Source organism: Suncus etruscus, chromosome 1 (assembly GCF_024139225.1).
Source record: "Suncus etruscus isolate mSunEtr1 chromosome 1, mSunEtr1.pri.cur, whole genome shotgun sequence".
Lineage (NCBI taxonomy): Eukaryota > Metazoa > Chordata > Mammalia > Eulipotyphla > Soricidae > Suncus > Suncus etruscus.
In genome coordinates, this window is record NC_064848.1 from 105,415,303 (window position 1) to 105,436,469 (window position 21,167).

Genomic DNA, 21,167 nt, shown 5'->3' on the forward strand with positions numbered 1-21,167 from the left:
TCCAATTTGGATCTTTTTTTCTCTTTTGTTCTTTTTGGGTGACACACTGTAGTGCTCTTCTGTACTTCTGGCTTGTTGCTCAGAAATCACTTCTGGCAGGCTTAGGGCACCATATGGGATGCCGAGGAGTGAATCCATCCAATATGGATTCAATTCAGGCAAATGCCCTCCTCCTATGCTATCACTCAGGTCCCCCTGCAAGTTTTCATTTTATTTTTCTTGTCTGATTACTGTAGCGAGGTCTCCTATATTATATTGAGTAAAAGTGGAGACAGTAGGCATACTTGCCTTGTGCCTGGTCTTAGTGGAAGTGCTTCAAGCTTTAAATTAATCTTTAAAACATTTCAATCTGGCTACTGCTCCACTCTAATAAAAATTCCCAATGACTTATATTTGTTCTTTCAATAACAATTATAAGTACAATCTTCAAATTACTTTGATGTATGTCAGTGTCCTTACTGAGTCTTCTCAGAAAAAAACCTACTCCTCCTTGAAAAATGACTACATGTTGCTTCCCGTATTCTGTTTTCTTTTCTATTCTTACTGATTCTGGGGGTTTTAGGGTTAGCTTCACTTTACAAGTTCATTATTTCAGAATTGTTTTATTAGTCGTCCATTTAAGTAATACAACCTCCATCTTCCATCTAAGTGCTACAACCATATTTATTTATGAAATAAATAAGTTTTATTTCATAGACTTCATTGAGTAAATAAAACCTACTATTCAACCCAATTTTTTATAAAGTACTAAAAATATTGAAACATGGAATTTTCCTACACCTATAAAAACTGATGGACAAGCATAGCAATTATCTAATAATGGACATTTCACTTAATTGTAACACATAGAAATGTTTCTTCAACATTACAGTAATTAAATTACAAGGTTAGTATATGTTAAGTTGTATATTATATTGTATTATAATATATAATATAAATGATAGACATTGTATGACTTAAACTAGTTTATTTCTTATATTTAATTCTTGGGAATTTAATATCAGAATACCCATACAGTCCTTTTCATAAATTCAAAGAAAGCCAGTTAATTTTAAAAAAAAATGTGTTAAAATATTGGTTTTCCTATGGATATAATAACTAATTGCTTAAATCTCTACCTTTTTAAAAGTTATGTAAGTGTTGCCTGAGTACTTACTCTCTGAGTTCATTTCTCTCCTGGGGGTTCAAAAGAAAAGATAAATCAACTCAGTGGGAGTTAATCTCAGATTCATCTCAGTGGTTGGAATAGCACTTCCGAGTGCTATTTAGAAGTTCAACCTTCCTGAACTATTTCCAGTTTCACTAACTAGAAAGCTTTAGAAAAATCTAACATGCATCCTTCCTGTGGACTTATATTTAAAGAATGGGAATACTTATCACATCCTGTATAATGCTTCAAATAGTTTAAATACAACACAAAGATCATAAAATATACTATATTTAGTTTTAACTTTCAGATATTTCTTGTAAGCATCACTTTAGCAGATCCTATTCTTTCATCTATTTTTGGTCACAATATAATATGAATGCAAAAGGAACATACAAAAATTTAATAGATAACCATAACAAGTCTGATGAAATTTGTTAGAAAAGGATGACCTTCTAAGGTGAACAATATCCAAATTAAGTAGATTTTGTCTACTGTATGCTTACAAGAAGAACTGTTGAGAACAACTTTTTTGTTCTGTATATCAACATTTTTGATGTTTGAAGGCATGTGATGCAGTAGATATAATTTTCCTCATACAGTACAGGTATATAACTGTTGATTGCTGACCAGTTATGCAATGTTCACTTTTTACCAGAAGCCAATTGAATTATGGATTTTGGTATATTATTTAGTAATGTAAAAATTTTGTTTATAAATTATTTCTAAAATAATTATTTTAAAAATTATTTTTCATTACACAGCATTAATAAGGTCTTACACATGAAAAGTAATCACAAAACACATATTTAAAGTATAATACTTCTCAAATCACATCATTTTTATATGTTTATTTTATAAACCTAACTCCTAACTGCAAGGTAGCTTTCAAAATTTTACCTTACATAATTTATAGACTACTTAATTATATGGTTGTGGCTTCTTTGTTGTGACTAGATGTGTGTATATGTGCGATTATGTTATTATTTGTTCTTTTTATCCTTAATCATAGTCTTCCAAACAAAAAATTTCTGTGCTAAATTAGAAAAATGGATTTTCTTATAAATTACTCTATTAAAATTTTATTATAAAAGTATTTAAGCAATGTCTCATGAACTACAGCACTATAATATAACAAAGTCTCAAGAAAAGAGTAGACTTAAACCTTAGATTATATATTATGAACAAAGAGATTCTGTTTTGTCTTTGCTTTTGTATATTTGTAACTGAATACATAATATTTTTCTCTCTCTCTTTCCATATGTAAGTTGGCCAATTTTTACATCAACATTAATGGCTGCTCATCAAGCTGAATTCTAAGGAAAGGAAACTTGACCATAAGAACATTGATTAGATATTTAAGACATATCTAAAGATTTTTATCTAGAGATTTAGGTTTTTTAGAACATATTTCAGGGGAGTGTACTCAGAGAAAAGGATTTTCTAGTATGAAGTTTTCTTTGTAATAATGAAATAGATTCTATAATTTACTCAAAGGTACATAGCAGTAAATGGCAAAGTAGAATTCTAAACCAGATTTTATCTGAGGTAAAGACCCATATGATTGTGCCAGAAAGATAGTACAGCAGGTAGGGTGCTTGCCTTGTATTGAGCCAACCTGGATTCAATCCCAGGCACTCCGTATGGTTCCCTGAGCCCTTCAGGAATAATCTCTGAGCAGAATCCTTAGTAAGCCTTGAGGCAGCAAGCCCCAAAAAGAAACAAAAACTTAACTGTCTTTTATTGTGTTATGTTTTCTATTATATACTTTCTATTATGTGTTTCCAATTTAATATTTTTCTATTACATTTCCTATTATTCCTATAGCAAGTTATTATAAACTTTGTGTTCTAAACAATACAAAGTTCATTTTGAAGCTCTGTAGATCAGAAGCCCTAATTTAGTTGGAAGAACTTTTTTTTATAGAGGTCCTCATGGAAATTTATTTACTTGACTTTTTTTTTAGCTTGTAGAGGCTACCTACCTTTCTTGGTCTGTGCTTTTCCTTGCAGTGTTCTGACCTCTCCTTTTTTCTTCATATCTGATATGAAATTTGTCTTTCAAGTTTCATTACTTACATCTTTCAAGTTTCAGTTGCCATGCAAGGTATAATACAATACCTCACTGATAAATATTTTATAGCATTTGAAATTATTAAGTCTTTACTTTCTCACATAATACATCCATTATTTGTGAAGAGTTTTGAAGTAAAGTTTTAATTTTGACAGAGTTAGCAGAAAAAAGTCAAGGTATTTAATTTTGAATGATTTTTTGAACAAAGACCCAGAAAAATCCATATGTTTTATTGACACAGAAAATATTGTGTTATTCAGGCTGTAAGAAATATTTGAAGGATGACTGATAGAGGGTAAGTAGATTGAGAACTATATTTCATAACCTTTCAAATGAATCATTAATATATCTAACTTTATTGTTAGAAAAAAAATTTTCCATATAGTTTTCTTATGAATTCATTGTTTTTGTAAAAACTTGTGTGAAAAATAGTAATATGCACAAGCAATAACCCACAAGCTAATAGAACAATTTTCTTATAAAACAGCATTGAAATACTACAGAAGAATATTTTTGAATTAGAGTTTGTTATTTGTTTTATTTCATTTCATAGTTCTCATGATTTTTAGCAGTAGTGCATGATTTTTTGAATGTGGTATCTGTCTTTATGAAATTCTAGGTAGCATAAAGCAAGCTGGTCACACACACACACACACACACACACACACACACATATATATATAATTTCTCTTACATTTATATTTATGTTGAAAAATAAACTTAAGTTTAGGGTTGCTAGGGATCAATTATAAAGTTATTTACTAACTATAAATCACCCTTGGAACAAAGATAGGTTACTTGAATTTAAGCGTACAGTATAAATGAACTATTTTGACATCATTAGATTAAAATGATGGAATTGCTTTTCTCCTGTGTCTCATATTCACATTTGAAGTTTTGTACTTTTTCTTAACCACAGTACTTTACTTTCTAAAAGGGCAAAACAGTAATCCCATAACTTTTTAATGAAAGGGGCATTGTGTTATGTGTAACTTAATGTTTCCTCTAGTTTTACTATTTTAGAAAGGGCTAGAAATGGAAAATTTTAGACACTACTGACTTACAATGACATCATTCTCTATTTAATTAAAATGTGTCTTTAGTACTTCACTAAGGCTTTCAAACCAATATAACTTTAATTTTTAGACTCAATAGTGGAAGTTCATAGAGTTTTGATTATTTCATATGAATTTTGTAAACTATGCTAAAGATAAGCCCAACATCTAATCATGTTCAACTTAGAGATGGTTGGCTTCGAATTTTTTTAGTAACTATTTAAAATTCCTATACTATTTATTCAATATTCATTTATTTATTCAGTGCTTATTATATATAATTTAGAGATCATCTTAGGGAAATAAGTATTTTGGAAATAAGTATTTTGGAATCATACATGTTTTACCTAAGGAGAAAACTGATACAGTTAAATATATATCTTATAGTAGTAAAAATGGTGATTATGACTTTAAAAGATGTTACAGAAACCCTGAAAGTTATAATGCAGGTTTCTTGGAAGGAAGTTATTACATAGTTAAGCTTTAGAAACCTTACTGTTGAGCATTTGGTCCCTTTAAGAGAAGATAGGCATTATCCCAGCCTGTTTAAGCTGTGAAAAGGCTCACAGCAACAAACTGCAATCAGTATTAATGCAGCATATTTCCAAAGGGAGGACTGTAGCCTGAAGAATAGCATCGACTCACCATTGATTTTTATATATAAACACTGACTCCATTATTTATAGGGACAAAGAATAGATGACTAAAACCCAAGATCTTTATAAATGCCAGTAGTCTTCAGTACTTCATATTATTTCAGTGCTTTTCCTTACTAACTCCTTTAGTAAATTGACCGATAGAATAAAATATATCATTTATCCTGGTAGAATTCTTACAGTATTTTAAAAGATTTCTAAGACAATTTCATTATGACACTGTGAATGTATGCAGTATTCAGAAGATATTTAAGAAATGATAGATAAGGACCTCAATACATTTAAGTTTTAACACATTCTGTGTTATCTGGATGCTCTACCCTAACACCTGCCACTGCAGGTGGATCAGTTTCAGCTCTGCTTCAGCTTTCTCAGCTTTGGTGGAGCCAAGTACTATAAACATTGTGGGAAATATATGTAGATCCTTTTATAAAACTAAATTTTATGTTAATATGAATCTTTATAATAAAAGTGAAAGTCAGTTGCAATTTTTTCTATATATCTTTCTTCCTATGAGTTTTCAGAATTATACCACCAAAAGTACCTGCCCTTAACCTAAAATATTTTAATTCCTTTCCTCCTATATTCTTTGAAATTTGTACAAATTACACATATATTCCCTTTATATTGCTTTTTATATAATGTGCTTTTTAACCAAATTTAATGTTCGTGATAATGCTATAATGAGAAGCAGCATATATTAATTTTATTTTTCAAATTTTAGTAATAAATATTTTTGTTTGGGCTACACAAAACAAATAATACTCAAATGCTACCCCTATTTCTGTGTGGAAATTGCTCATTTTAGTCCTTAGGTACTTAAGAGTACTTGCTTGGGTCTTTCAATACAATACTGGGTCCATCAGCATTGGAGGTTAGCAGGGTCATCTTGGTGGTCTTTGTATGAAAGCCATGTATTGAAGCCCTTTGAGTTATTTCCTTGGCTCTAGTTCAACATTTTATTTGTGGTTATTTTGGCTGTACCTATCTGTGCTCAGAGTTTACACCTAGATTGTTGCTCAGTGCATGAGTATGTGGTAGTGAGAATGGCTTGGTGTCCATACTTTTCCCCCTCTATTGCCTCCCTGATCCCTGCCAAATATTTATTATGAAATAATTCTATTTAAAAAGGTAGAAAGTGAGCTGTAGAAATTGTACAGCAGATTAGGCACTTGTCTTTCAAGCAGCTGACTCAGGTTTGATAACTGCCATCCCTTGTCCCCTGAGCCCACCAGGAGTCTAAGCCAGGAACAACCCCCTAAGAATCAGTAGTGTGACCTAAAAAAACAAAAAAGTAAAAATAAGAAAAGTGAAAAATATTGAAGAGTCTTAGTTTACCACTGCAGTAATTAACACAATTAAAGTTTGATGATAGATGCTTAAATTCCTGGACAAAACTTTAAGCAGAAACAGTGCACTTGTATAATTTAAAAGTAGGCTCTATATATATTGGTTACAACAATATCAATAAAGTACCATAAAACGTATAATGAAAGAGACTGACTGCACTATTGATCTGATTAAAGGTAACCAGATTTGTTAAATAATGAACTTGATAATAATGCTCTGAGAAGTCATGATTTGTGGTATTCTTTTTAATAATAATACATAATCTCAGTTTAAGAAGAAAATAATAGTAAAACCTATATTGAAGCCACTGTACAAAGTAACTTCTCATAGATATAAAAGTCATGAGAGACAAAGAACGAGTGAAAAAAGAACACATGCAAGTGAAAAAGAAAATTACTAAAAGCTGAAAAGAAACTGACAATTGAATACAATTTGTGAACCTGGATTGAATCTTTAACCCCCCCAAAAAAAACAATGGAAAACTTAATGGAATTTGAATAATAACTTATAGCATTGTGCCAATAGAACTTTATTACTTAAATTTTTTATTTCACTCCTGGTGGACTCAAGGACCATCTGGGGTGCTGGAAACTTGAACCCTGATAGCCACATGCAAGATTATCACACTATCTACTGTATTTTCTCTCTGATTTGAATATTTTAATTAGAGTATAACTAGCATATGTTATACAAGTTTTAATGTAAAATATTATATTTGTATATATTGTTGAATGAACACCACAATAAATCTGGTTACCATACATCAACATACAAAGTTAATTTTTAGGAATTCTCTTCAATTTTCAAATATGCATTTTATTATTGATTGTTAATCACCAGGTTTTGTATCTCATGACATTAATTTTTTTAAGTGTATATGTAGAAGATTATACTTCTTGATGCTTCACCATGTGTTTGTATATACTGTACTCTCATTTTACATTCTTCTATCAGTGGACTAATATGCACATATACTGTTTCCACGTTTGGCAGTATGCTACTTTTCACAATTGTCCCATAGTCAGTTATAAATATTAGGAAAAATTAGGTGAAAGGTTTATGGTATCTCTGTGGATTGCTTTTATCATCTCAAAAAGAAATGAAAAAAGAAATGTATGTAAAGTAGAAACCATTTTACTTGTCATAGAATAGTGATGAATTTCTATTGACTTATACTCCTGTTCAGATGCTTTGATTACACGTATGAGAGACTTGAAGTAAATTGTTCTAAATAACTGCTTATTTAGCCAGGGAAGTAAGAAGTAAGAGATTATACTTACCTCGCAGGGGAGATACCATGATCAAGAAGGTGGTTTCCCCAGGGCGAGGCTTATCCATTGCACTCCGGATGTGCTGACCCCCGCGACTTCCCCAAATATGGGAAACTTGACTGCATAATTAAAAAGAAAAAGAAGAGAATATTCAAACAAGATGCTATCCAATCATTGATTAACTTCCTTATAACTTAGGTTCTTCTTAGCCTTCTTTCCTCAGTTCCCTTATTCTCATGAGTTGACAGATAAATACATACATTTAGGACTAGTCACTATTTTACAGAGAGCCCTGTATATTATACCAATGATATTAATAAGAGCAAAGGACTCTGTTTTCTGGATATTCCCAGGAAATCCTTCCACATCTAAATGCAAGAAGATTGGAAACTCATTGCTAAAACAATTTTAAGTATAAAGGGAAAACTTAGTCTATTTGTCATCCACCTGACTTCTGAATAAAAACTGGGATTTTTATTTAATACCCACTTGGAGTTGGGGATAAAATGCTTAATTGTGTGGACATGATTTATCTAGATAGACTGACAACTAGGTTCTTAGAAGGGGAAAATAACAAGAAGGAATGAAATAGTCCAGCAGAGAACATTTTTCAAAATAGAAGTTGCACTTATATTCTAGCACAAGTAGTCTAATATGTAGATAGAAAAAAACTACTTGAAATTCACTTCCTTCTAGAGAAAATTGGGAAGGTTTGCACTCACAGCCTCTTTAGCCCTATTATTATTTCAGCAATCTGCTGAGACTCAGTAGGTAAACTTATTAGTCTTTTAAATTCCATAACTGATTAGTCTGATCCGTTTCCACTTGTTTCTGTCAGCATCCTTGGAAAAGATTCCTTTGTTTATATATATTTGGCACACTTCCCATTCCTAATTTGATCACCTGCACCTGGAAAAACTGGTAATTTCATTTGAAGATTCAGGTGCCCTCATTAGAGAACAAAGAATTACATAAGCTTCCTGCTGGCTGACAAATTTAAATTGTTCTCCCATAAGCTCTTTTTCATACATGTAAAACACTATATGAAAAATAAAACAGAAGAGTGTCTTTTGACACAGAGAGTATAAATATTCTATTTTTTCTAGAGGAGTGAATCTTTAATTTGAATAAGTTGGCTATGTTCTCTATTTTGGTCACCCTCCAGTAAATGGAATACACTAATAACATGAGTGAATGTATTAATAAGAAAGGTCATATCTGATTTGTGAACCTCCAGACACAGACTTGGTAAATATGAGGTAAAACATTTTACTTACATTTTTGAATTCAAAACAGTTTAAAAAGAATTATACAAATATTTTGATACCATGAACTTATTTTGTTATATATTTCTTGGTAGTATATATTTTTGTAGTGCTATAATATTTTAAAACATATATAGATAGTTGCTTTTATACTTATATTCATTTAGACCATCTCTGTTTCTAAACATTTTTAAAAAGCATGCATTTACAAAGTAGCTAATTCACATTTTTGCTTTTGTCATTTTGGTTAAAATACAGCTAACAGGCAAATGAAATATGTCATGTTATGACCAATTATAGAAATATTGGGCCCGGAGAGATAGCGCAGCGCGTTTGTCTTGCAAGTGGCCGACCCAGGACCAAAGGTGGTTGGTTTGAATCCCGGTGTCCCATATGGTCCCCCGTACCTGCTAGGAGCTATTTCAGAGTAGACAGCCGGGTGTGGCCCAAAAACCAAAAACCAAAAAAAAAAAAAAAGAAATATGTAGCAATAATAAAATCTTCATCTTTAAAAGCAAAATAACTATATGAACATCTAATGTAGGAGCTACATCTCAATATATGTTATTTTACATAAAGAACAGTTGTTTTGTATTTTCTACATCTAATTTTGTAAGGATAGAAATTAGTCTTCTCACCATTTTAAAGTATTGAAAGATTGTATTTTTTTATTTTACCTCAAATCTCATGATAAATTCACCATACGTGATAACTTCAGTAAAGATATTTTCCTGAATCCCAACCTACACACCAACTACCTACTATATACAATATGCTCCTATTTAACTCGGACCTACCACTTTTCTCTTTCTACTCACCCCATCTCTTATGTAATACTTCCTGCTAAATATCACTTTGATATTGGAAAATCTAGGTCATTTGGCTTATTCCAGATAATAAACATTAGAGATGAAATGTAAAACATAAATTTGGATGTTGGTTTAATATGCTATGAGGCAATCAAAATGCCAAAATTATAGAACAGACTCAATTCTGGTCATGTGTAAATAATTAGTGCTTACCATTTGAATTACTAAATGTCTTGGTGTTGTTCTGTTAGGGTCTATTTTATTTGGAACTTTTTTACCTCTTGGATTTGTAGAGAAACCTCTTCTCCAAGGGTGGGAAAGTTCTCTGCTATTATCTCCCTCAATACTTGTTCTTCCCCTTTTCCATTTTCTTCCCCTTCTGGTATTCCTATAATTCAGAGTTTATTTCTTTTGTCTTTGTTCATTAAGCACCTTACATTTTCTTCCAGTGTTTTGTCTCTCCTTTCTCTTTTGACCTCTTTATCACTGCTGGCTAGTAATTCGTCTTCAAGTTCGACCATGCAATTTGCCAAATGTGTAATTCTACTATTATCGCTTGCTAATATGTTTTTTAGATCCTTCAGTTCCATTTGTATGGATTCTCTCATCTTCTGAAAGATTTCTTTGAGTTGGTTGAGTTGTCTATTTCTTAATTTCGAAGGCTTGATTTCCACTGCTAAGCCATTACGTGTTGACATTAGGTCTTCTATAAGTTGGAAATTTGCCGGGATTTTTCTGTGTATCCCCCACTGTAGAGGGATGTCTTCCTTAGCGTCCCCATTGATTCTTGCAGCTAGTGATTTGGAATACTGGAGTATCAGGGTGTTTAAGAAAATCATCTATTAAATTGTTTGTATGAAAGTTGGCTCAAGGTTTATCTTCTTTCTTTCTTTCTTTTTTTTGGGGGGTCACACCCAGAAGTGCTCAGGGATTACTCTTGGCTCTATGCTCAAAAATCACCACCAGCAGGCTTGGGGAACCATATGGGATGTCGGGATTCGAACCAACCTCCTTCTGCATGCAAGGCAAATGCCTTACCGTTGTGCTATCTCTCAGCCCCAAGGTTTATCTTCTTTAGAGGTTATTTTTCTAAACTAGCAAGATTGTGTAAGTATCATCAAAAATAATTGCATACTAGTTCATTGATTTGTTCAACTGGTTTTTGAGCCCTGTGTTTCCTCATAAAAGTAAGTTCTACATTCCGTCTGCCAGGAACTCTATGACATAAATTGACATGACTTTGGTTTGGAAAAAGAAGGGCTGATGGGAAGGAGGGGGATTTCAGTAATGGCACTGGAACCCAGATAAGGCTGAGGGAAGGCTGGAAAGAAGGCTCGGTTCCTGCTTGGTGGAAGGGATTAGGAAGGAGTTTTCTTGTTCCCACCCAGACACCGACCTGACTCTTCTCAGGGGCAAAGGATAGGTGCTGAAACCTGGAAAGAGGTTGAGAAAAGACCCAAAAAAGTAGCCCCGTTTGCATTTGGTGAAGGGATTAAAATGTGAGGTTCCCTATTCTCTCCCAAACACAAACCAGGATAGCCCCAAAGGGCAGAGGATCAGTGTTGGCACTGGAACTTAGAAGGAAGCTTGAGGTAAGGCTCGAAAGAAGATTTCATTTGCTCTTGATGGAGAGAATTAGGATGAGAGTTTCCCTATTCCCACTCAGACACAGACCTGACTGTCCCCAGGGGGAAAACAATTAGCAATTTTCATTAGTGTTTATGAATATAGCAATCAACATTATCCCCAACATGCATACTAGCCTAAATCTAGGTGTTTATACAAACACCTATATCTATATATAGCACACACAAACATATGTGTTGTCTGCATTTACCATTAATTATGTCTATTAAATATTAATCTTTATATTTTAACACAATGGTTTACAAAGTTGTTTGTAATATAGTGGTATTTTTTTCACAGTCACAATTTAATCGTGATTGAGTTTCAGTCCAGTAGTGTACAACACCCTTCACCAATGCATATTTCCCACCACCAGTGTCCCCAATTTCCATCCTACTGTACCCACTATCCTTTTCCCTACTTGTCTCTATGCAGACATTTTTCCTCTCCTCCCTTCTCCTCCCCTCCCTCTCCTCCCTATTTTCTTCCTCTCCTCTCTTCCCTACTCCTCCTCTCACCTCCCCTCCTTTCTCACTGTCTCTTGCACACACATACATACTATATTCCTTTTTCTTTCTTTTAGACAGGGTAGCTCACAATATTTTACTGGAGAGTATCACACATATCACTATACCTCCTTTAGCATTTAGTTTTGTCCAGAGTGATCATTTACAACTATCATTGTCATAGTGATCTCTTCTCTGTACTAACTGCACTACCCCATTATCTGTGGCAAGCTTACTATGATGGACTGGCCCTCCCAGCCTTTATCTTTCTTATCTCTGAATATTATTATTGCCAACTATCTTTTCATTTTTTTATTTTTTAAATTTATTTAAAGAAAATGCATCACATAGTTGATATAACTGATCATAATACATTTGTTTCAAGATGACAAAAAGCAAAGTTATTAAAAAATAGAAAATAGAATGAAAAGCTAAAAAAAAAGGAAGAGAAAGGAAAGAAGAAAAAAGTTCAGTAACAAGTATATTTGTGAAAATTATTGTATCACCAATGAACTCATTAAAGCAATAGCAGAAGGTTTAGTAAGCTCTTCTTTTTTTTTTAAGGATAAGAGTTAAAGAAATACAGTAAAAAGATTTGTGTGTGTGGCAATTATTTGCATACGTAGCTTGCAAAAATACTATCTTTTTAAAAATATTCAACAAATGAGTGCACACATTCTATGTCTAGTTCTCTCACTCTCTCATTTTGCTCAGTGTAGTATTCCCTATATAGAAACAAATTTCATGACTTTATTTTCTTTTCATATTAATAAAGGAAACTTAACTATTTATTTATTTAGGTTTATTGGGCCACACCTGATGATACTCAGATGTTATTCCTGGCTATGGGCTCAGAACTCACTCCTGGCAAGCTCAGGGGATATATAGGATGCTGGGAATCAAATTAGGGTTGGACAAGGTCACGTGTGCATTGGAGAAAAAAATGTACAATTATATATATATATATATTTTTTAACTAAAATCACTTCCATATTCAAATTTTCTAGAATTTATGGTTGTAATTTTTCCATTATGATTATTATAAGCTTTGTTAAATTGTTTTCTGAGAATAATATTCTATGTTAATATATAAGTACTTGTGAATATTTCTATTTCCACACCTAGAATGGAATATTGTAATTACAAAGCAATGCTAATATTATCTATTTTGTATGAGTTTACAAGTCAGATTTAATGTTATAGGTGTATCAAATTATTGATTACATATAATATAACTTGATGTCCATCAACAAATTTATAAAATCATCACTCAATTTCTATTCTGGTTGCTTTATCATAATCAAGTTATCCAGTAGAATTCTATGTATGATTTCTTAAGGTAAATTACATGCTCTAGTAATTATCAAAATAGCAAAACAACTTTGAAATACAAAGCAGTAGCAAATGTGTGCTTTGTTTGTTTGTTTGTTTTATTTTAGGGCCACACCAGGTGAAGCTCAGGGGTTACTCCTGGCTTTTCGCTCAGAAATTGCTTCTGGCTTGGGGACCATATGTGATGCAGGGAAATCAACTGCGGTCCATCTTAGGTTAGCCCATGAAAGGCAAACACCCTACCACTTGTGACACTGCTCCGGCCCCAATTTTGTGTATTAAAATTTGTTTAATTATCTTTATTTAAGCATCATGATTACAAACATGTTTGTAGTTGGGTTTTAGTTATAAGAAAGAACACCCCCCTTCACTAGAGCAACATTCGCATGCCTTTCTCGATTACAGGCACGGATTGGGGGACGAAGGAGATGGAGGGCATTGGTCGTGAAAATTTTATGTATTTTTAAAGACTTTATAATTACTTATTTAAGGACATGATAGTATTACATTGGTTAGGGTTTTACTAGGTTTCCAAGTTCAGAATTTCTTTCTAGCACTAGGTTGCCCTCACTAGGCACATCTCTGGAACACTGGCCAGCACACCAAGCAGCATGACATCCTCAAGCTCCTCTTGCAGTTTACTAATCTGGGCCCAGTTAATCAAAATCTCCAGTAGGACCCAGTATAACCTGAACATGTTTGGGAAGCACTTCCATATTTATTTTAGTTCACATCATATACAATTCTCAATATTTGATTATTTGCTCACTAAAATGAATAATCTTATTCCTGGGGTTTGATTGTATTTTATTGAATCTACTTAAATAATTTCTCTGTTGAATATAAATGTGGAGTAGATATAATAAATACTTATTGGACTTTAGCTTTTATAGGCTATAAGCTTTTTCTTAATATTAAATTATATACAATAATATTTATAGATAATATACATTATAATACTATACATTTAAAAATTTTACTCTTACTGAGAACAAAATGACCAGTTTCTCCACCAACCTCCAAAATAAACTAATAGCTCCTGATACTTCCCATTATTATCAAGGGGGCGGGAGGGGGGGGGGGGCTGGCAGGTTTTTTGTGCAGGAACTAAAATAGCCCAACACCATACACTATACTCAATAGAAATTGCCCAATTCCACAATTTAACATTATCAAACTTCCAATCTACCAAATTTGTTTCAAATCCTAGACCTCATGGCTACACATGACTATAGAACATCCTAACATTTTATAGTAGTGTCAGTTCAGTAGTATCACAGGGAATCTGATGAGAAAATTACATATAGTAATTTACCAAACTCAGTGAGTTTTAAACAGCAACACAGAAAGCTCAACTAGGACTGACCACAGCCCAGTAAATCCTTAGATACTGACTTTAGTCACACTATGGAGATATATATAACCATCATTTTAAAATGACCCTTGTTGATCTAATTTTTTGTAATTCTATTTTCCTTTGTACTGTAACAAACAAAATGAAATAAAATTGTTTGTGCCTGCAAGGATATGGGTGGTTTGGAAATTGGGGATACTGGTGAAGGGTAGGTCACACTGAAGTTGAGATTGCTATTTGAACATTTAATGCTTGAAATGACTGCATTCTGAACAATTTGGCAAATGGCTGTGTTATAATGAAATTAGGGAATACATTTACTTTTCTTAAAACATTTTGTATGGAACACCAGAAAAAATTGATAAGCAACACAGAGACTATAATCATATAACAAAAAATGCATTATAAAAATAAACAATTATGCATTGCAACTGATACATGTCCCAAAAGTTTCTATAATCCAATAAAGATATTTGCAGGCATAGGAAACATTTTAAATGAGCAATTCTCGTACTGTATTTACATTTGGCTTATATGAATTGTGTCAATTTTATTTTAAGTGACAGGAAAGATACTAAATATTTATATCTATTTTTGCAGTTATTCTTTCTTTGTAACTAACTCAGGAATAAAATTATGTTTGGATGACATATAGAAATAAGTTGACATAAAATTTCCTAAACAAGAACTGTGGTTTATTTCACCGCTTTGCTGATGAAAATGGTTCCTATTTAATTTCTTTGAAACCTATTTTGTTTGAGGTTTGCATCACTTAAGATATTTTAATTTTAGGTAGCATAAAACAGAACAGTAGGATAAGGATAAAAATGTTACTATTTCTTTTTTTTTCTTCTTTTTTATGATTTTTTATGATTTTTGGGTCACACCCGGCAGCGCTCAGGAGTTACTCCTGGCTCTACGCTCAGAAATCGCTGCTGGCAGGCTTGCTGGGGGAACCAGATGGGATGCCGGGATTTGAACCACCGACCTTCTGCATGAGAGGCAAACGCCTTTACCTCCATGCTGTCTCTCTGGCCCCCCATCCTAATGTTACTATTTCATGGGGCTTGGAGAGATAGTATAGCTAGTAGAGTCCTTCCTTCCTTCCTTCCTCCCTTCCTTCCTCCCTTCCTTCCTCCCTCCCTTCCTTCCTTCCTTCCTTCCTTCCTTCCTTCCTTCCTTCCTTCCTTCCTTCCTTCCTTCCTTCCTTCCTTCCTTCCTTCCTCCCTTCCTTCCTCCCTTCCTTCCTTCCTTCCTTCCTCCCTATCTCCTTTCTTCCTCCCTTCCTCCCTCCCCCCTCCCTCCCTTCTTCCCTCCCTCCCTCCCTCCCTCCCTTTCTCCTTTCTTCCTCCCTTCCTCCCTCCCCCCTCCCTCCCTTCTTCCCTCCCTCCCTCCCTCCCTCCCTCCCTCCCTCCCTTCCTTCCTTCCTTCCTTCCTTCCTTCCTTCCTTCCTTCCTTCCTTCCTTCCTTCCTTCCTTCCTTCCTTCCTTCCTTCCTTCCTTCCTTCCTTCCTTCCTTCCTTCCATTTTTGGGTTTATTTTCGGGCCATACCCGTTTGATGCTCAGGGGTTACTCCTGGCTAAATGCTCAGAAATTGCCCCTGGCTTGGGGGAACCCTATGGGATGCCGGGGAATGGAACCACGGTCCTTCCTTGGCTAGCGCTTGCAAGGCAGATACCTTACCTCTAGCGCCACCTCGCTGGCCCCAGAGTACTTTCTTTGTACACAGGTATCACATGTTTAGTCTCTGATACCCCATATGGGACCCTGAGTAGTGCCAGAAGTGATTTCTGAGTGCAGAGCTGGAATAAATTCTGTTTATATCTAGGTATAGCCCCCAAATAAAAGCAAACTAAGTCACTATTTTCTATCCCAAGAAGATGTGAATTCTGATGTGTCAGGATATCAAAGATTATTTTCATCATTGATTAGTTAATTCTTAATATGTCAGTTTCTACATTTAGAATGATTTATTTAGGTGTCCTGATATAACTATTTTTATTATAACCTCACAAATATACAGTGAGGTAAAGGAGAAAAAGGAAGCCAGTCTTTCATTTTATAAGCAAGAAAATTTCTTACTAACACTCATTTTTTTTGGACTTTTGACAAAGTTAGGCATTAGGTAAAGAAAGGGAATTATGTAGTTGGTTTAAATTAATTAACTTTCCATTTTTATTTTTGCTCTTATCTGCACCAGTGGTAATGTGAAAATGAACAGATTAAATATTTGAATGCATGTTCAATTCCATTGTTAGCTTAGAATCAAGTACACCTTCAGCTCTCGTTACTTCATTGTCTCAGCAAATTACTCCATCTTTATTATGACTGGAACAGACAATAGCCTGATTGACAGAATATTGTTGATCTCAATGCTGCTTCGTTCCTTAATCTCTCACAAAGTTATTTGGTTGTATTTCTTATTTGGTTTATTTATACTTCTGTTTTATTTTTTTCAGAGTGAACATTTTCCTGACTTGGATTTTCTATCTTTATTTTGCCTAGACTTTATATATATAATACATACATATACACATATATACATATATATATGTACATATGTATGTACATATATACCCATATATATGTACATATATAATTTTATTAGATACAATTTGTTATTTTCTGAAAGATAAAATAACTAGAATTTGATAATTTTTTGAATTTTATCATATTAAGAGGTTAGTCTTTACTTGATGATACTTAGATATCATATGAACAGAAGTTTGATTAATTGTCCTCAAGCTAGACTAGTACTGTGCAATGAAAATATAATGTGAGGCACAGCTAAAATATAACTTTTTGTCTTTTACAAGCTATACTTTGACATAAATAATAAACTATGAATAAAAGTGTTACTAAAATTTTATTTTATTATTGTTTATTGGGATTTTTCAGTCACATCTGGCTGTGTTCAATGTACTATTTTCTGACTCAAATGCTACTAAAATCTTAAACTCAATGTACCCACATCAATAAGTAGTGTTTGTTATGATTACTTCTGTATGTAACATACTTTATGTGTAATTGAAATTGGTATGCATTTCATACTTTACAGCACATCTTAAATTAGATTCCTAAATTTAAATTCCTACATTTAAAGTGTACCACAATCTATATGTTTTTTTTGTGGGGGTCACACCCGGCAGCGCTCAGGGGTTACTCCTGGCTCTATGCTCAGAAATCGCTCCTGGCAGGCTCGGGGGATCATATAGGATGCTGGGAATCAAACCACTGTCCTTCTGCATGCAAGGCAAGCACCTTACCTCCATGCTATCACTCCGGCCTCCAATCTATATGTTTTTAATTTATCGGATTGTAGAGATCAGAAATGTCTGGGGGAGGTTATTGTTTATTTGTTTTTATACCACATCCTGTAGTGCTCAGAGGTTACTCCTGGCTATGCCCTCAGGAATGCTTCTGGAAGGCTGACTGAGGCCAGGAATCAAAACTATGTCATTGCTTCAAATCAAGTGCCCTATCAGCTGTACTATCATTCCTCAAGAAATGCCTTCTTTTAAAGTGATGCAAGGATTTAAACTGGATTTTAAAAACTGTTTAATGTACATTCTCTTAAATACTAAACTTTTGTATTCCTATCCAATGACAAATTCCTAAATTCATGTTTTCTTTATATATAGTACAGTATTAAATACTATGCTTATTTTGAGTTTTATTGAAGAAAAATTGATATAGTCTTGTAAAATAATTTACTGTCACTAAAAACTTTTGAAATAAAGATTAATAGCACATTCTCACTATAAAAACTTAAACAAGAAGAATTATTTGTTGAAAAGTGAATGTAGGTTTATTTCCCATATTCTCTTACCTATAGTAATTTAAAATTCACAATATATTTTTGTTTTTAATTTTTTATTTAAAAAACATGGATACAAGGTTGATCACAATACAGTTTCCCTCCACATAGATAAAGTTGTTCACAATAGAATTACAGTCATAAAATGCACAACTGTTACCAGTATGCATTTTCCACCACTAATGTCCCCAGTTTCCCTCTCATCCTCCTCATGCCCTCTTTCTTCCTAGCAACTCTCTCCCCATCTGCTCTGGGGAAGGCATTCTACTTCTGTCTGTCTGGCTGCCTGTCTGCCTTTCTTTTTCTACTTCTCTGACACTGTGTTTTGCACTACTATCAAAAAAGGGGTGCCATGAATGTCATCCCACCCACCCAATTCTTGTCCAGAGTGATCATTTCCAACTATCACATTCACAGTAGACCCTTTTCTACTCCAACTGCACTCTGCTCTTTGTGGCAAGCTTCCTATCAGGGACTGGTCTTCTTAATCCTCATCTCTATTTTCTCTGGATATCATCACCGCATTGTCTTTCATTTTCCTTTTATCCCAAAGATGAGTAAGATTATTCTATGCCTATTCCTTCCCCTCTGACTCAATTAACTCAGCATAATAATCTCCATGTCTATCCATTGTATAAGCAAATTTCATGACTTTATTTTCCTAATAGCTGCATAGTATTCCATTAGTAGATATACCACTGATTTTTAGTTATTGAGCACCCAGATTGCTTCCAGGTGGGTTGCTTATGACTACTATAAATAGTGCTGTAATAAGCAGAGGGTGAAGAGGGCATTTTTGTGTTGTGGTTTGGTGTTCCTAGGGTATGTCTTTAGGAGTGGTATTGCTGGATCATAAGAAAGCTTAATTTTCTTTTTCTTTTCTTTTCTTTTTTTTTTTTTTTTTTTTGAGGAATATCCATATTGTTTTCCAGAAAGGCTGGACTAGATGATATTCCTACCAAAGGGAAGGAGAATCTCTTTTTCCCCAATTCATGCCAATACAGGTTGTTCTTGTTCTTCGTGATGTGTGTCATTCTCTGAGGTATGAGATAATACCTTATTGTTGTTTTGATTAGCATCTCCCTGATTAGTGCTGTGGAGCATTTTCAGGTACCCTTTGGCCATCTGTATTTCTTCTTTGAGGAAATACTGCTCATTTCTTCTCCCCATTTTTTGATGGTGTTAGATGTATTTTATTTGAAGAGTTAAATCACAGCTTTTTATATCTCAGATATTAACCCTTTATCAGATGGATATTGGGTGAAAAGTTTCTGCCATTCCATGGTTAGCCATTGCATCCTGGTTTCTATTTCATTTGAAGTTCAGAAACTTCTCAGTTTAATGTAGTCCCATTTCTTTATCTCTGCTTCCACTTTCTTGAATAGTGGTGTCCTATCTATGAAGATGCCTTAAGTCACAATGTCAAAAAGTGTTTTGCCTATGTTTTCCTCTATATACCTTATAGTTTCAGGTCTGATATCAAGGTGCTTACTCCATTTTTATTTGATCTTTGTGTATGGTTTTAAAGAGAGGTTTGAGTTCACTTTTTTGCATCTAGTTGAACAGTCTTTCTAATACCACTTGTTGAAGAGGCTTTCTTTGTTCCACAATGTGTTGCTTGCCCCTTCATCAAAGATTAATTGGTTGTATACCTGAGTGGTTGTCTCAGAATACTCAAGTCTATTTCAATGATCTGAGGTTCTGAAGTCTTTGTTCCGATACAATACTGTTATAATGACTATTGCTTTATAGTACAATTTAAAGTTGAGGAAATTAATTTCTCCCGTCTTCTTTTTCCCAAGGATTGCTTTAGCTATTAATGGCATTTATTGTTCCATACAATATATGTTTAGACACTTTTCAGTATCAAGGTGTTGCCTAGAAAAAGAGTATTTAGTATCTGAATATGTTGATATTTTGCTATTTCTGTTAGCATGACCTTCGTTTCTTAGGCAAATGTGGAGTATAATATTGAACATTCAGAAAGAATATTATCATTAAAAACCATGAAGAAATAGGAAAAATTATGTAAGATCTCCAAATCTAAAGTATTAACAAATATATTTATGTGAATCTTATCACCTACTTTAGTAGTTTGTTGTTGTGATAGGTGACATTAATTTTCTATTCATATTACATGTTAGAAGCTTCATAATAACAAGTACCTTCTCTTTTTCTTGCATTTTCAACTAAAGTTCAAATACCTGATTGTTTCTAAATGACTTTTTAGGGAAATATGATTGGTCACTTCTGAGCTAGCTACTGTCATTATCTACATTTAGAGTAAATAAAACTGAGCCATGCTTAATTGCTAGTAAGGAAGACTTGATTTGAATCCAAGAAACCTATAGCAAGAACTTAAGCTATTAGCTATCACTTACCTCACTCACAAAGATATAGTTAAAAGCCAAATAAGAGTTCATTTTAGTGACTGAAATAAATTTAAAATAATTTTAATAAATAATTTTCTTTTAAAGGGTTATTATATAAAACTGACTTTTGTGAAAGCTTTTTATCTCCATAGTTTTTTCTGTTGTTTTCAAGTAATAAAGAGAATATAGCCCACATGCAATATGAGAATTGGTTTATCAGATATATTCCACCTTGTTCTAATCATAATTTATCTGCCTTTTTCATATTTTCCTATATGTGCCTGCTGAATAAACTGATAAGTAAATTTGCTTTAATTTGCCTCAGATTCTTCCTGATATTCATGACATATTTCTTTCAAAACTTAAATAACTTAAAATTTTTGACCTAAAAGAGTTGTCAATCATATAAGATACATATAAATCTATATCTCTGTATCTATACAAATACTTTACACAGTCCTTGACATAAAATTTATTGTTTGCTTATAATGTTGATATGTATATCATATGATAATATTATGCAAAAAAGTTCTG

At 33.3% G+C, this 21,167-nt stretch overlaps 1 protein-coding gene and 1 pseudogene across 1 annotated transcript in view; both read left to right on the forward strand.

The window, feature by feature from the left end:
• The window catches only part of SEMA3E (semaphorin 3E), a 238,043-nt gene that overhangs the window by 34,175 nt on the left and 182,701 nt on the right, over positions 1 to 21,167 (forward strand). The window lies entirely within an intron of this gene.
• On the forward strand, positions 7,554 to 7,684 carry LOC126032840 (uncharacterized; annotated as a pseudogene).